Below are 15,277 nucleotides of genomic sequence, written 5' to 3' on the forward strand. Positions count from 1 at the left end.
TAACCTCTTGTACGATTAGCAGGCTTCCCTAAATGAACGTAACAGTGGAAAGATGTGTGTTTTCTATTAGAAACTGCAATTTCTGTGCTCTTTTCTCTACTTTGGGTCGGCACGAACTTCTCATCGCATTGCATTGAATGAGACTGGGTCAGCCAGTTCTCTGTCATACAGCCTATGGCCTCCTAGCCAAGTTTGAGGAGATTGTATTTCATTGATTTGTCTATTTGGCACACTATTCAGGGAAAAGAGAATGTATTTGTGTTGCCTTCACTGCAAGGATCTGCAACAGTGGGCCAATCGCTTGCTTGATCCTTTACTCACTTGTTCTCAAAAACTAGTCTGATTCTGAGTGAATGGTACCATGGGTCAGAATTGTTGGTTTAGAATGTAATGCTGTACTCCCTTTTTATAACTGTATTCCTGTTTGATTATTTACCACAATAGTGAAGGAACTTTTTTAAATCTATTTTTCACTCTAGGAAGTATGTGTATCAATTAGCTGTCATGTCTGAGCATCCTCTCATTTTACTTTTGCCAGGAGAATGCACAATTAAGATAGCAAGTCTTTTTTCAGGATTTTATTTGCTAAACTGTCCATAAGAAACTTGAAAATGCAAATGGTCAAAACCCTGAAAGTAAATACCTAAATTCCCTGGCAGCAGTTTTTTTAATCAGCTGAAGCATTAGCTCTCAATTCAGCTCTGTGCAGAAGTAGAGGAGCAGCCTCAAGTCCTATAAGTTCTTTCTAAGAACTGTGGTATTAGTCTTGTCATATTACATCAATTTCCAGCTTGGGTACACAGTATCTGTCTCCCTTAATTCTGTGGAATAACTTAAATTAGTATTTATTCTTTTTCTACTCAACAGTTCCTTTGTTCTATCCAAGAAAGCAGTCTTATGAGACTACATGAAGTGCATTGTGTTCTCTCTCAATGTTAAATCAAAGCCATGTCCTCAAATTAAAATACACACACTATCAAAGTATTACACTTAACTGAGTTAACCCATGGTTGAGTAGAGATCCAAAACGGACCCTCTTCACTTACTCAAGAAGTCTCTTTATTTTGTGGAAATTATTTTTGAGCAACATTCAGCCACTAAATTAGATACTGTACTTCAAGAAACCATCTTTCTGCTTGTCTTGCTCATACATGACATCTGCTAAGTAAAACCATGGGGGGAAAAAGACATCACAAATCTTACTCAAGCTCTTGCACTCAAGATCATCTGCATCTGTGTTCCCTGTGCTTTTCCTTATTGAGGGTGGTATATGAACTTGTTAGGTGCAGATGCCGGTGTTATATATAAATAAGCAAGAAATCTTTTAACGTTCCACATCAGTAATGGCTTCTGTAAATTTGAAAGTCTAACAAACTAAATGAAGGGATAAAAATAGTTAAATACATTTACCCTTCAGTTTGCCTGTAAAATTTGATTTCACATTTCAGCCTGTCACCCTAACCTTTTCTTAAAACTTACTTTTACAGCATTTATTTCTTTCAAACTGAAGACCCAGCTGATGATCAATACAATAACAATACAAAAGATTGATCTGAGATCAGAATATCATTATTTGCCTTAGCTGACGTCATATTTAGAACTTGTCTAATGTTCAAGAAAAATAAAATCTGGCCCATTCTGTTGCTGTTGAGTAGTTTCTGTATTAATAATTTCAACATCAGTTTTGTCAGTAAATTCAGTAGAGATATCATAAAAAAAAACCCCAGCACTGTAAATTTTAGCAGACTTTCTTATCAATTCTGAGAGTTACTTCCCACAAGTGTGTAACACAGCAACTGTGCTTTGTCGAGCATGGATAGTTCTACTGAATAAAATAAAAAAAGCTTCTGGTATTTCATGATACTTCCTGAGAGAGGAGCAGCATCACTCAGGAGAACAGTGCAGTGGAGAGCAAGAAGAAAGGTGGTCATTAGAATAATATACCTTGAAGGTCTGCTTCCTTTTATCTCTGTGCCTGCAGACAGTGCCTGAAAACTGATGGTGTAGAACAGCTGCACCATATTCCTGATTGTCCACAGGTAGTTTTGAGTTGGCCATAAGAGCTTTGTGGCAGGCAGAAATACAACTGTTTACAAACAGCTCCTTTTAAAGCTTCAGGCACTGCAGTGTTTCACCCCGTGGACCAAGACTAAGACTTGCAGATGTCCAGCAGCTGTTGGTTTTGTTCTTCTGTTGTCCTGTTGATTTGAACTAGCTAGAGTATGGTAACTGCCTCTTGCTAGGGCATAAATGAAAAGGCAGTGGTACAGGAACACTTGAGATTAAGCAGTCCTTAGGCACAGAAAAATCCAAGTAGAAGAACAGTTGGATGCTGATGTTTTTATTTCATGTGACTTTGCTTATAAATCCAAAACCCGCAAAAGAACAAGAGTGGATTCTTTCTAAACCTTTATTTGGAATGGAGCAAAACTGGAACACAGGGAAAAGTATTACTCAAATATTTAAAAGCTGTGTTTGAGGATAGGCCAAATATCTTTCATATAAGAGCATACACCATGGCTGAAGAAACTATATAAACTGAAAGGAAATGTCACAAAGTAAAAGAGTGAGAACCATAGAAAGGAAAGATGCATTGCATGTTCAAAGTTAAGTGTGAATAATCTGGAATCTATTTTATCAAAAATTGCTTTTCAAATGGTACTTTCTCTTGCTACAGAAGACAGTATTGACCAAAAAAAGCAGGCCCAATGCAATTCAGTTTGAATTTATCCCTCTATTATTTTAATATATTTACTCAGGGTTAACAAGTCATTAAGCATCAAATTACTCAGTCTTAATGAATCCCTGATGGTGAAAACAAGCTGCCTACAACTGTACAGTAAAATAACAACTATGGTATGGCAGAAGGCTATAATAAAAATCAAGTAAATGGTATGGAATATTTGGTGTGAGGATGCCAGACTGGTTTTGAGAAATGGTACCATTAATTTAGTTCAGTTGGTTCATTGACTGTGGGACTATAAGTCTGGTTTTGCTTTCAGGAAAGGTATTTGATTTTGGCCTTTAAAAGAGGTTGAATGGACAGATACTGTACATATACTAATTGTATACTGATTGCCTTGTTAAGTAAGACTTAGTCCTGACAACTTATCAGTGCCCCGTCTGACAAATAAATTTAACAAGTAGAAGGAGGAAGGAGTAGTTAAAACAATTTTGTGGTTGTGTTCAAAGGTATGTCTGGCTTGTAAGTTCTAAATGGTTAAATATTGAATTAATAAAGGATCATCATGAAAAAAACACATCCAGAGTTTAATGGCTTGCACTAGTGCTTGCTGCCGCATCAGCTTGCTCCTACAGTTGTATTCTACAAGTATTTTTACCTTTCTAATTATTCTTTTATAGAACAACAGTATGTATAAATTCCAGGCAGGCTAATGGCCTCTGTAAGACATCCTTTTCCTTCGTGATGGCAGTGCAATGCTGCAGATAGGTTGTATTTGCTTGACTTTCTGATGCTTGTTGGCATGAGGACAAGGATGTCTTTCAGTGGCTGACACTTATCCAGGGGTCAGATAGCTGAGCAGTATGTTCTCATAACATGTTGCTGTGAAGGTGCGTTCCAATGACATGACCCCTTCCTCAGCTGTCTCTTTTTCACACCTCTGCCTTTTCTGTCTTTCAACCTGTTTTGCAGAGGGATAAAAGGCAAGTGCTCCTGAGGTTAGGCACTACAAGAGAGTTGAAAGAGAGCTGTGCCCAACACTGAAGCATTAACAATAAGTTCAGCTTCTTAAGCATTTCTCTTAGAAGAGTCTGCAATATAGTTACCATCTCCTGTTCTTGTGCAAAAGCTGATTTTCTAAATCCTCACTATGAATACTTTGGCTCTGACTATGTGTCTAGCAGAGACCTGTTGCCTAATGAACAAAAAGATAAACCTTATACTCCACTCGGAAAACACTGGCAACAACAGAAAGAGGAATGTTCAGCTGGCAAGCAGGTGGATTTTTTCCTCCATGAAAGCAGCCTATAGGTTTCTAACCGAGGTTTCAATAGAAGATTGAGAGAATTACTCTTTGATCTAGGTTTGGGTTTTTTTTGACAAGTAACTATTGTTTTGGGAATTTTATTGTATTCATGAAATAAGTGAAATTCTGCATTCTGCAGCCTCTCTCATTTCACTTCCTTCTCAAGAGGGCTCTCTTGACCTCAGTGGATCGTCAGCTGCTAATGTAACACTTGCTTTATATAGAAGGAATTATTGGTCTGATATAAAATTAGTTTCCTGGCACATCATCAGTATAAAAATCTTAGAAGAGGAAAAGCAGAAATGTGGCCTTATTTTTCTGGTTGTCTTCTTAGTATATTGATTGTTTTGCAGCATTAGCATCCTCCACAGAGGGGAAGGTCAATACCATTATAACTCCCACTACTCTCACCCACACTTTAAAACAAAATTGAATCCAGTGTATTATTGAAACAAGAAGAGCATGTGCACGCAATTATTTTTTTCACTTTTCAAGTCATATTGAACAATGGACACCTGGCATATCAGCCATCAAACAGAAAATTAACAGTATTAATAGTGCAGATTCAATGCTGATTTAATTCTGACTTCAGAAGTTAATCATCTCCAACACGATGGATGGTTATTTAATGAGAAGGATTCATGGGTTCTAGAAACCACACTACAAGGTAGCAAATCAAATCTGATGCCATCACCTCCTTACTGAATCATTATTTCGGCACCGCAGAACAGCTGGACAGCTTCATTGCTCAATACGGCCAGGAAGCAGGGGATTGCAGCAGGAATCAAACTCTTCAAGCTACAAGGCATGTGAATATGCAATTCTGAACTAAACTTGCACACAAATAATTAATGTAGTAATGGGCAAAGTAATAGCAGAAACCAAACCATATGAACCTTTCTCAGAAATAATAACTAACTGGTATTTTTGCATGTTCGTAGATCATTATCAAATGCCAGTGGTTTTTTTTAGAGACAATATTAATTGAAAAGTTTTAGGAGGTTTTTGGGGTTTTGGTTTGAGTTGATTTTTTTTTTTTTGTGGATTAGTTTTATGTTTTTCAGCTGTTTTGATGTTTTGTTTTTGCTTAGTATTATGATTTAATTTAGTGCTCATGACAGGTGTGAAAAGGATAATGGTGATTTCTGTTAACTTGACTAGCAATTATGTCACAGGCATGATCTATGGAAAAGTCTCTGTAGCACCCCCCTACACACACACTTTCTGTACCTGATTGAGTGGCTTCTTGGCGGCCTGTAAGGCAGTCAGTGTAGGTGAAATCATCAAAAGCAAGGGAAAGCAAGTATTGCTTCATTTGCTGCTTCTGTAAGATGGACCTATCTGCCCACTGGCAAGAGAACTAAATTCCACCTGCTGATTTCATGCAGTTCACTTAACACCTGATAGTGGTGGCTTTCAGCCTCTTTTTATGTAGATCAAATTGGAACTGGTAAGCCAGAGGTTAGAAGTTTCAATACTTTTCCTTATACTCATCTAATATTTTGTTCACTTCAGCAATTTAGCTCCAATTAATTTTATTTTTTTTGTTGGAGGATCTTGTATGAATAAATCTGCTTCAGTCCAGAGAAGGTACTACATGATTTAAACTTCATTTTTCTGTATTCTATAGTTAAATAAAGAGAAGATGACAGTGGTATTTTCACTAAGGTAGCAAAATGCGTGTTACATTATCATGTTATTTTTCAGTATCTGGAGAACATTCATTAAGAAAGACCATCAGAGTAGTGATAAATTACTCACATTAATTTTTATGCATACAAGCTTTTCCTCTGGGAGGTTCAATCTTCATGCCTTCCTATTCAGAGGAACAAAAAAAGTAGCTGATTTCTTTGTAGCTAAAATTGCACTGAAGTGTAAGTTATTTTGCTGCTACTACAGAATGCTGAGCTGCTGGTGGGAGACACAGATGTAGATGCCACAGTTGTATATCTGTTGTCTGATATATCAGTAAATGCTGCTTGACCTTGTCTTGCTTCTGTTCTTTTTTTGCGAACTTTTCTAATCCTGACAAAGATACCTTGAATTTATTTGTACATTCTTTCATTTCTAGCATAGTCAATGTTCTTTCAATACATGGTTTCCTGAAACCTTTTGTACCACTGATTCCTGACTCAGAATTGCTGTGAAGTCTTAGGAACAGCAAGTAACTATGCTCAAATAACAATCATTGTACAACTGTGATAATCTTAAAGGGAGTCACATTTTGGCAAATACATTTGCAGCCAGTCTTGAGAGATGCAGGTTTGGTCTGAGACAAGAAGAGACCTAAGGCATTGACCAGCAAGATTAAAACCTCAATTTTCATGTTTTGCTAAAGCTAATAGAAATATAAAGAAAACATCTTTGTAAGTAAATAAATATCCTTTGATTTTTCAGGCTCTGAGGGCTGGGGGGAGAAATGTATGAGTTCTAGGTGGAGATGTCACACCACCACTTTAAGGGCTTGTTTTCAGTCATGAATACGTTCAGCAATTTTTTTTTCCTTTGTGAAGTATACCGGAGAACTGGTAGGTAGATTTAATATTTCTGATGCACAGTAAGAAAAGGACTAGGAGGAAGGGAAGAGAGGAAGGTGTCCAGTTGAGGGAGTAGCAGTGGCTAAAGTAAAAGTTCTCGTACACCAGTGCTCTGGGAAGGCCTAGGGTAGGGTTAGAGGGTTGGAAAAAAAGAAAGCCAGATCAATTAGTAAAGACAGATCCATCTAATGTTGCTATGGACAAGGATTATATATGCAGGTAAAATAATTTCCCTCACAAATAGAAAGAAGCTCTTCTGACCACTGTATTATCCCTTACAGAAACTGAATTAGATCCCTCTCTCCCTCTCAAGTTGCTCTTTTATGCATTAGTAGAGACTACAGAAGTTGTGTATGTCCTGGTTAACAACACAATAACCTTGCTTTGTGCAAGCAGTGAGTTGTCTCCTGTCCTCATGGTGCATCAGTTACTCTAATGAGAACCTGCCAATAAGGATGTATTTACCCTCACTAAGGGGTATCCTTGGGTGCCAGTGATTATTTAATAGATAAATGTTTCTTCATCTCTTAAATGTGCGAAGTGTTTGCAGGCTGGCTGCCGTAGCACATCATTCAAAGTATGCATCAGTCCTCACAGACAGACACAGATCTTAAGGTCCCAGCACACTCCCAGCTCATCTTTCTGTCATACACGAGGTTTCACCTAAAAGCTAAAAGCTGCTCTTCCAAAGCTGTCACTGCAATATCACTCCACAGGGGCATGATTCAGATCCAACTGAAGTCAGTAGGAAATATCCAGTTGGCTTCCTGAATCCTATGCATGATTTGAGTGAGCTGAGGACAGCAAATATAGAACAGACATCCATGGCATGGTTGTGTTCAAGTAGCCTTTGAGATAGAGTATCCTGGGTGCACACGTGGAAGCAGCTCTGGCCTGGATGATGCTTCAGGGAGCAGCTGACTGGGTTGCTTGCTTCCACATTGCTCTAAGAACAGCAATCCCTTTCTGAACAGTAGTGCCCATAATGGCCCTGTTTTTCCAGGGTTGGTGTCGGTGTGTTTGAGTCTGTAGCTGTGCACTGCAGTAGCCTTGTTCTATGGCAGGTGGACCGTGATGCTGGGGGAAGGGTACCATGTGTGCACCATTTCTATTGCTGGCAGGCATGACAGAAAAGGAGAGGATGCCAGCTATTACATCAAACCTTGGAACAAGAGGTGTGCAGGAGAAACATACTCTGGAGTTATTGCTGGCAGATTATGCCAACCAATGGAAGAATTGCCTAATTTGGATAACAAAAATGCTCTGAACTATAAGCAGAAATTTCTTAACAATTATATGCTGTAGAAGTAGTTAGCAAGACTTTCTTTTATCTGAGCCTTGGAAAGTCTCCAAGATCCACTGGAGAGAAATCAGCAAATGTCTTTTTGTTACCTGAAGAGAAATTGTCTTGCTGAAATGCAGACATACTCTCTCCATCATCACCACCACGTTGAAACCAAAGTGGTTCTGGTGGGGGAACAAAAAGAGTTTGAGTGTAGGGCAAAAAGACAGAGTTAAATGAAGACTAAATGAAGGGGGAGGAGAAGAAGTGGTTTGGAAATTTTGTGAGGTATTTCTAAGCAGTGAGCCCTACAACTGCAAACATCAGGCAAATCTCTGTCCTAGTCATTTTGGAAATCTACTTCTATTGCAAGAAGTGATTAGTGGAAGGCTTATATGGTACCATAATACAGGGGAAACAGGGAACTTAACACAGAAATGTTTTTGGCACTGATCTGTCCTCTAGACCAATTTTGAAATCAGATATATTCATCAAGAACTGAAGTTTTTACTGAAAAGTCTAATTTTTAATGTTTATTTCAGTAACCTAGTGTAATACATAAGTTCTGCTCCTTTTTGTCTCGAAACTGAGGTTAAATGGACTAAGGTTCAAGAATTGTGAGCACACATTCCTGAACTGACCCATCTTTGCCACTGTTTTACAGTATGTTTTTCTGGGCATCTATTCCAAACTGTCTGCTCTCTGGCCTTAGTTTCCCCATTTGTAAATAGCTCTTGAGATGTGTGTCATATGAGATGTAAAGTGATTTGAAGCTGTAAGATATAAAGCTGTGAAAAAGCAATGAGCTGGAAAAATGATGTGACTTGGTCTTTTAGAATAATATATCTGCTCATTTCTAATTTCTGAGATTCTGTTCTGACCCATAAGTGCAGAGCTGGTCCTCAGTACAGCAGCCTTCCTGTCAATGGCAGCAGTAAATTAAGACTACTGATCTATTTTGAGGCTTTAGTTCTTTTTGATGTTTATGAACCTTCCTGGCTCTCCATGAAGTAGTCATATTGAAGGCTAATTAAATGCCGGTGTGTGCATATTTGATCCTTCCCATTGTTTCTTGTTAGTCTATGTGCTAAAAATCATGGGTTGTACCAGCTTGTCAAGCAGGAGGCCAAAAGGCAAAAAGAGACATCAGTAGATTATGTATGAATCTGTGGCAGGCAGGCAGAAGGGAAAGGTTAAGCAGAGGATGTTATAATGCTTCAGTGCTACTTGGTTGAATTACTGCAGTCCAACCTTTCTACAAAGAGGTGACACAGAATTGTAACTATTTGATGTGTGAGTGAACAGTGGGCTGCTAATTAAATACAAGATTTAGGAATTATAAGATTTGTTTATAGTTTTGAACACACTGTTTGGAAAGGTCTTTTTTTTTAAACTCTGCTGCAGTTTCCCTTTCTGCAAAATAGACCTGCTACCTCTTTCAAAATCCGATTAAAAGGCTTGTGTCATAAGTATTCATAGAGTGCTTTGAGATGTTTAGCAAAAGACATCTGCAAGTTCAAGGAGTTGCTACACTTACATTAAACTTTTGTCAGTAAATGTTCATTTTATCTTTAAACCACAAACATGTACACAGACATCCCTGAAAGAGCTTATTCCTGAAACAGAAACATTGGAACCTAAAGTTGCATTCTTTCATTCCTAGTACACAGGAACAGGAAAGCTTGGAGAATCTGAGTCACCTGCTGCCTAGGTAAAGGCTAATAATTTTAGATTTCTGTGGGCATTAAAAAGCACACCCAAAGAAATATTAAGCAGAAAAAGAAATCACATTTGAGAAAGTCACCTCTGAGGTCTCATTGGGCTCCATCCTTATTTTCCAATTCCGGGTAATACTAATCCCATAATATAGTAACTGTCCCAGCTCCTGTACTTGTGAAGTCAGTGTCAACTTATCTACAGTGGAAATGATACAAAGCCCTAGTTAAGGAAGAAGTCTGTGGTATTTAATGTGTTTCTGATTTCCCGTTCCTTTGTCTACCTTTCATTATATGGTTAGTGACACTGAACTCCTTCAGGGTCTGGCTGGGTGTAGTGCATGTAGGAGACCTACATGGGCTGAGACCAACGACAGAATGTATGGAATATGTTTAGAAAATTGTCTGCACAAATTGTTACCATTATTTGGACAGCTTTCCTAGTTAGTTATTCCTATTAGCAAAGGTCTGAGATGACCATAAGAAAAGGTAACTTAACCTAAAATCTAGAGATCGGTTAGAAACTGGCATTCCCAGGGGAGGGATAACTGATTGTTGTTTTCTTGCACTTTCCTCAGAACAGAGCAGTCTGCAAGTGATGAAATAGGAACTGTGACTGTAATTATTTCAATTAATTGATATAGCTATCCCCCCAGGGCTAAATTTTCACTAATCCTTATGTGCATCTTTCCTGGGAGCAAGATAAATAATTTTATAGTAGTATGCATCCAACACTTGATGGATACATCAATAGAGAAACTACAAGAAGTTACTTTTAATTGTGATTTAAAAAAAAGAAATCTTCTAGGAAAAGCCCTAATTTTTTGTTCTATAGGCAGTGGGTATAAACAGATCTTTAAAAACACTTCCATACCTGTGTGTGCCCTCCCATTCTTCACTGTCCCTTGGCTATGTGTATGATATTTATGAAATCACCAGTTAGCTGACCCATAACTAGCTTTAATGGCATTCTTATATGCCTTGTAAATTGAGACATGTAATCTGATAGGACTGTTTGTCTTATGTCACTGAATGAATCCTGTTTGAAACTTTCGAACTTTCATCATTCAGAGTTGCTCATATTTATTTCAGATGGAAGAAATGCACTGAAGCTGTTTGAAATAAATATTTCACTCCAATGCAAGCCACAGAGAGAAAGTGTGTATACAAGATCTGGCTGAGGAAGGACTGCTACTTCACTTATTTATGAGTGTAAACAGAAAGACCAAGTAATGCAGAGACCTTTAGAAAGGTTTGGAGCACAGGGTGGCCATAGATAGTCTTTCACAGATGTGTTTCCCAGCCTGGGTGTCTTGTCTTCACTAGGGACTCAATTCCTCCTAGTTTCATCATCCACTTATGTCTGAAATTGCCAAACATCTTGGGTACATCTTAAGCAAATTGTTTATTCTATTGTTTTCTGGTTTCTCTAGAAATGACACTTAGCATTTTCTTCTTAGTCTCTCTCTTGCAAAGGAAATTAATCATTTAGAGGGTTTTTTAATTCTAATTGTCTTTTGTTGACTTTTATTTTAAAATACTTAAATGGATATTCTACTGCTTGTGCTACATATGCAGTTCCAAAACCTTTCAGGAGTAAGAACCTTTATGATTTGCAGGGTGAATACTTGGAATCTGATGTTACCTCCAGGTATTGCTGCTTGAAAGGCTTTGACTTTACATTCCTTGCGTATATTATGATAAGCTTCTGATGTTAGTGTTGGCACTTTTATCATTCAGATGTTGTATCTTTATTGATGTAGTGTCTAGGTCAAGGCTTTTTGTTTGGTTTGACCTAATCAGGGTGATGTATAAAGGGTGTATAATATGGAACTAGAAGCTGCACATATCTTAAGTGCACTTTTTTCTTTTTCCCCTAGCCTTCTCAGTTAAATCTCATTTTCATGCATTTTATAATGTCCAGAATCCCTTTCTGGGATAATTACTAGAATATGTTCTTTTCAGTCTTGAAGCATGTTGATATTAGAGCAATTGTTAATCATATTGTCTGAATATGCCTATAATATTTTATCAAAACTGGAACTATATTGGGGGAAGGAGTAAAGTAGAGATGTAGCTGGTGAAATTGGTGGAACACTGTTTTGTTTCATCAGATAAACCCACAACACTGTCATGTCCAATCTCTTTTGTTTCTTTTTCTGCTTTATTACAGGAATTGCACCCAAAACTAGTTATCGGTCTTACCACATATTGCATTGCTGGTGATGATCAGTATTGAATTATGAGGGATGTTAGCATAATTTTCAACACTCTAATTGCTTCTCCTGTCCCCAGTGAAATGTTACATTAAATAGCAACAGTGACCAGGTTGCATACAATTTCCATAATACATTGGTGGGATTTCATTATCAAAATCACTAGCACTGAGTCATGTGGCTCTACCTGCATCTGTGTTGCATCTAAATGATTTTGTCCAAGACAATGTCCCAGTAAGGACTATGTGGTGCATAATGGGCTGGAGGAGGAAAAATTGATAGAGTAAGATGAGGGAAACACAATACAAATGTGTATTATATAGACCACCTCTCAACTAATAAGGTATTGTTTGTCCCTAGAACTGTAAATTAAATGTGAAGTACTCCATCCCTGCCATAGTGTAAGGATGGGAAGAGGTGATAATTGGTTGGGAATGGGGTGTTAGATAAATTGGCAGGTAACTGGCAATGGCCAAACAAAATGAGAAAGGGTAGATCTTCTGTTTGGTCTTTTTGACATTACTGTCACAGATAATGCTAAGGTCTTCTCTCAAGAACTAAACAACACTGAAACTGGTGAGTATTCCTGTATATTTCCTTTGACAATCACCAAGGCACTGCCGTGATTACTTTGACTCCAGTGCATAATCTTCTTTCCTTCCGATTAAATATTATATATAACATACCATTTTATTGTACTGTAACAGAATTCTTCTTTTAAACAGTAAAAATGGTAGAGGTCCTTACTATTTCAGCCTATGTAAAGATGTTCTTAACATAGAACATAGGCATGGAACAACATATTTGCAGTAAGCAAATATTTTCAATATTTCCTGGAATAATCTCCATAACTTTACCAGGCACTGAAGTGAGACTGACAGGCCAGGGTCCTGCCTCTTGCCCTTCTTAAAAATTGGGACAACATTCTCCAGCTTCCAGCTTCCAGTCATCTGGGCACTCTCCATATTCCCAAGACCACTCAAAAATCATCAAGAGAGGTTTTACTATGAGATCAACTAGCTCTTTAAGGATTCTTGGATGAATCCCATCAGGCCCCATAGATTTGTAGGCATCCAGTTGGAGCAGCAAATCCCACACAGTTTCAGGGTTGTCTGGGAGTTGGTCATTCTCACAGTTGTGGTCCTCTGGCTCAGGGAACTGAGACCTCCTTGGTCCATCATCCATGCTGAAGACAGAGACAAAGAAAGCATTAAACACCTTTGCCTTGTCTCTGTTCTTCTTTGTGAGGTGATCATCCTCATCCTGTAAATGATGTAGCCCCATTCACCACAACCCTTTGAGAGCTGCCATTCAGCCAGTTCTTAACCCAGTGCACTGTGTACCAGCTCATCCCGCAGCTGGACAGCTTGTCCAGAATGGTGCTGTGAGTGACAGTATCAAAAATCTTACACTAAAACACAGGAAAAACTGCATCCACCACATTCCCTTCATCCACTAGGCTGGTGATGTTAACCTTCAGGAGATTAGGAAGCAGGTTAAATGTCTCTGAGGCTTATTCTCAGGACTGTGCTGGGGATCACAGCTGGTAATATCTTCATGCTGTGGATATTTCAGTGCTGGGACTTGAACAGATGCTAATCAAGGTACTTTGAAGAGTCTGTCAGCAATGCAATTATTATGTGACTACTTGTGGTTTTCTTTTGTCTAGCAGTTGCGGGCATCTTTCTAAAGATGATTCTTAGGGCGATATCTTAACAGATTGTGATATTGTTCCTCTTTTGCTCTGCTCTTACAGGCCTTGCAAAAATGTACCATTTAAAACATCTTATGCTGTTAGCAGAGAATGTGGATTGTTGCATGAGTTTATCCTTTTCCTTTCTTTGTTGATTGTAATAAAATGCACTATGTTTTTATTTGTGCTGGTATCAGCTGGAAGGAATACTGGAATCATCATCCTATGTTCTTTGAAGGAAAAAGTATGAGGTGCAAGTGGAGCCGCTGGATCTTCCTTTAAAAAAATATACTTTTAGACCACATAATTTTGAAAAGTGATAAATGAGAAAATGAATAGTCATAGGGACTTAATCTTACCATGATAGAAAACTAGGTAACTTCAAGGTTACAGATGTACAGAAGCCAAGAAAGATAGAAATTAAATATTTAATAGGTTAAGTCTAGTGCAATCAGTCAGAAGAATCAAGGACAAAAGAAAATCTGTGGCAGTGACTGATGGCATATGATTTCTCACACATTGAAGTCATATCTTAACTTTTGTGGCTTTTTACAAGTTTCTTTGATGACAAAAATAGTTGGAAAAATATCTTTCTATTTTGCTGAAGTTAAATTACTTAATTCTTTCAGAAAAGCATCAAGAAATCCATCTTTTTTTTCTTCACATTAGCTGCAGAGAGGGTGGAAGGTTGTAAAGGGAGGAAGATGTCAGGGAAAGGAAATGTAGGCTACAGGCATTGTACTGCTGCTTCATCTGACCTGCTTGCCCACATGTTGTCATCAAAACTTGATTGTCAAGATAAAAGGTATTACTTTTGGTATCCCAGTACATCTATGCCTGAAAATAATATCATCATCTCTCTGAATTCAGTTAAATGAATTTTCTTTACTTCTTGCCCTGAATTACTGCATGTTGTGTTGCAGTCTATTGGTAAAACTGTCATATAATACCCATGAGATGCCTGTGTTTCAATGATGTCTTCCTGTATATGCAGCATGCAAAATATATGAGGGTTTGGGGACTGAAAAGAGCTACAATGTTGCCCATGCTAAGCCTGTTCAGGTACTGGGTAGTGAAGTCAAAAACTGCAGCCAAATAGTTTCCTTTTTGGAGCAGGATGGTAAAATTAAACTCCCATAGCACAAGAATCTTCCTTTTTCCTGCATTTTATACAGTATTCTGTACATTTAGAATTTAATACCATTTAATGTCATAGTGAATAGGAGACTTACAAAGGTTAAAGAGGTCAAGTAATCAGCTGTTTCTACTAGCAGGACTCCTGTCAGTAATAATTAGCTGTGTTCTTTGTTTTTTGGGATGTCAGAGAAAACAAAGTTATATGTAAGAGAAAAACATAAATAAAACAGTAAAAAGTGACACTGAAAGTGAAGGAATGGAAAAGAGCAGTAGTAGTGTCACGTGTGAGGGATAATAAATGGGACAAGCTGAGGAACCTAACAGTGAAACACTTGCAGGACGGTGGGGTTGTTTTGTTTGTTTTTCCAGAAAGAAAGGAGAACCTAACAGAGGAACTTCATGAGAGAATATGGTTATGATAGGGCCCACAAAGCTAATCTTGAAAAAAGCAGTTTGTATTGCTCTGGAAAAGACAAGAAAAAAAAACCAACAAAACAAACAAACAAAACCTGTCAGAAAACTGAAGCTGAGGGGTTTATTAACTGAGCAAAAAAAAAAAAGAAATTTTAACAGTAGTCCAAATGAAAGCTGGGGGAGTACTTCCAAAGGAGATATAGAGAAGGAAGCAGCCCAATTTAGGCGTAGCCAGAGAGAGATTAGAAGCAACACTTTGTTCTAACTGTTACAATCTGATAAGTTATAGGAAAG

At 37.9% G+C, this 15,277-nt stretch overlaps 1 protein-coding gene across 27 annotated transcripts in view; it reads left to right on the plus strand.

Annotated features, from left to right (window-relative positions):
- Window positions 1-15,277, plus strand: part of NRXN3 (neurexin 3) — a 935,277-nt gene that overhangs the window by 742,148 nt on the left and 177,852 nt on the right. The window lies entirely within an intron of this gene.

Source organism: Manacus vitellinus, unplaced genomic scaffold (genome assembly GCF_001715985.3).
Source record: "Manacus vitellinus isolate BGI_N305 unplaced genomic scaffold, ASM171598v3 scaffold_6_pilon, whole genome shotgun sequence".
Classification (NCBI taxonomy): Eukaryota; Metazoa; Chordata; class Aves; order Passeriformes; family Pipridae; genus Manacus; species Manacus vitellinus.